Consider the following 3,205-nt stretch of genomic DNA (forward strand, 5'->3'; position numbering starts at 1 on the left):
ATCAAACTAGGACCTGCTTTGGTAAATAAAGAAACAGTCGTATCAGTCCCATTCTTTAGGACAGTGGCAGAAACTACCAAATACTAAAACTAAAAGTGTTAAAATTCAGATGTGCTTCTTGCAACCTCTTGGTGTGAAGTTGGAGATGACCCATGTTTTATGTTAAGTGTGCGACTAAAATCTGTAATCAGAAAGCATTTTAGTTTTTACTGTTAGATCAGTGAACCATCAACATTGTCCCACTCATGAGAGAAAGAGAACAGCAAAAGGAAACGTATACTCTTTACAAATATTAATGCCAAGAGTTAAATATCTTTCAAGTCCAAAGTAGAATAAACTACCCATGTTTCCTACTATCTGTGTGGGATTCACTACTTTACTACTTAATATTCTCTTGGGAGTAGCACTGAAGGGTCACAGTTTTACCCCTATGGATGTACACGTACAGGTCACAATGTACCTTATACTTGTATGTGTATTTGTATGTGTAAGGAATGCTTATATTTCTTAAAGAAAGTTACTGACTGCGTATGAGCCCTTGACGCGTCATTAAGGAGATGGTCACCTCCTCTCTCTGCTACATACCATCCATCCACATGTCTAACTTTTAATATGTACTGTATTTTTATATTATGTAATTTCTTTTTTTTTTACTTTTTTCATTAAGTCATTTGTACATAGATCATAAATACATTTAAGCCACTGTGGGATTCGATGTGTTATTTGTACAAATTGGAGTGCTTACATCCTCCTAATCAACACAGCCTTCACCTCATTCACTCAATTACAGGATTAAAACATTTGTGTTCTGTATTATGTAAAGTCTTAATAAGCCTGCTTATTTCGATTATAAATATCAGCATATCTATGCTCTTATAACTACTGTGTGATTGATAAGATTCTGATAAGAAATGATGCTTTTTTTAAGGTCAACCTGAGAGATAACCCATATTCCACACTGCTGGGTGGTCACCTTATTTATAGGTTCTTTAAAACAAGTACATTTTATTTTATTTTATTTATTTTTTTGAGATGGAGCCTCAAGCTATCCCCCTGGGCAGAGTGCCATGGCATCACACTCACAGCAACCTCCAACTCCTGGGTTCAAGCAAGTCTCCTGCCTCAGCCTCCCAAGTAGCTGGGACTACAGGCACCCGCCACAACGCCTGGCCATTTTTTGGTTGCAGCCATCACTGTTGTTTGGCGGGCCCGGGCTGGGGATTCGAACCTGCCACCTTAGGTGTATGTGGCTGGTGCCTTAGCCGGTTGAGCCACAGGCGCCGAGCCAAAACAAGTACATTTTAAATGAACTAAGGTGAGTAAAAGCACAACTAAAAACTGTCAAAAAGGTTCTAAAGTTAGATCTCTGGTGAATGGGCAGCACCTGTGGCTCGGTGAGTAGGGCACCGGCCCTATATACCAAGGGTGGCAGGTTTGAACTCGGCTCCGGCCAAACTGCAACAAAAAATAGCTAGGCATTGTGGCAGGTGCCTATCGTCCCAGCTACTTGGGAGGCTGAGGCAAGAGAATCGCCTAAGCCTAAGAGCTGGAGGTTGCTGTGAGCTGTGACTCCATGGCACTCTACCAAGAGCAACAAAATGAGACTCTGTCTCTAAAAAAAAAAAAAAAAAAACTCTGGTGGTTGTATAAAATTGCAATATCAGTGATAATTGGTGATTTCTTCCAGAAAACTAGTTTTCTCAATAATAGCATTGCTAAGAATTCTCAAAGATGGGAACCACTTTGGGCTATATGAGGTTAGACAATTAAGTTCATGAACTCACCCTAGAAAAAGTGCTTTGAAGGGTGGACTAGATGCTGGCCTCAGCGCAGAGCTGCCCAGAGGGAGTGCTTTGAAAGTGACTGTAGCAACACTCAGCAGTGAGGAGGGACGCAGCATTTTTTTCTAGGGTGAGTTCAATTAACTTAATTGTTTGAACTCATACATTGTTACTTTATAAATCTTATTAGGGGACTATGTTTCGGGTGCTAAGGGGAATACATTCTTTTGGATGTTAAAGGACCTTAGGTCCCTTAAAACATCTTCAGTACCTTTGGAGTTAGGCATGTAACTCATATTTGAACATAAAAGATTAATCACATACTTTCTTTAAAGACTGACTAGTGAAAATGATGAGTAAAAGTAACGTAAGCCTACTATTTTAGGCCATTATGGAAAACAAATAAGAAAATATCTCCTTCAATTATATACGGAACAGTAGAACTCAGGATCATAAACACAACCAGGTATCCAAATATAACATCGCTGGTTAGGCACAGGGGCCCATGCCTATAATCCTAGCACTCTGGAAGGCTGAGGTGGGTGGATGCTTGAGCTCAGGAGTTTGAGACTAGCCTGAGCAAGAATGAGACCCCATCTCTACTAAAAATAGCGAAACTAGCTGGGCGTGGTGGTACATGCCTGTAGTCCCAGCTACTCAGGAGGCTGAGGCAAGAGGATCACTTGACCCCAAGAGTTTGAGGTTGCTGTGAGCTATGATGATGCCATGGCACTCTACCCAGGGTGAACAGAATAAGACTCTGTCTCAAAAAAAAAGAATGGACCAAATATAATGTCTCTGAATCTGTCAAAATAGTTATTAACAATATTTCTTATATTGTTCCTGGTGTTTAGAATGGGGCATTAATAAATCCTTTCAATTGTCAGCACTCACTGGAAAAACTCCATCTTGAGAAAATATGCCAAGATAGTCGTTCAGCTAACAATACACAGGTAACAGTGTAAGGTGAGAAATGGCATAGCGACAGCCAGGACTGCCGGGTTGCACGTGATGGAAAGCCAAATTACCTGGCTTAAGGGGAAAAAAAGGAACCTGACTCATGGGAGTAGACGTCTAGGCACTGGCTTCAGTCAAGGCGGGGTCCTGGGACAAATCCCCTCTCTAGGCTTTGGCCACCTCAATATCCTCTCTCAGCCCCACCTTCCTCTCTGCTGCTTCACTCTGAGGCAGGTGCTCTCCATGTAGTGGCTCCAGCGACACAAGGCATCTATCTTTCAGCTTCCTGTCCAAAGATTGCTTCCAATTGGACCAATTTTGGTCACATATGTGTCTATGAATATTTATTGGGGCTAAAGGGTACCAGTCCAAGAAGGAGGAGTAGTGAATGCTTGACAGTCAGAAACAACAGATTTCCACCATGATAACTGCATAACAAATTTTATCTCACTTTGGAGCAATAAAAA

This window comes from Otolemur garnettii, unplaced genomic scaffold, assembly GCF_000181295.1.
Source record: "Otolemur garnettii isolate 467f Iridium unplaced genomic scaffold, OtoGar3 scaffold00016, whole genome shotgun sequence".
Classification (NCBI taxonomy): Eukaryota; Metazoa; Chordata; class Mammalia; order Primates; family Galagidae; genus Otolemur; species Otolemur garnettii.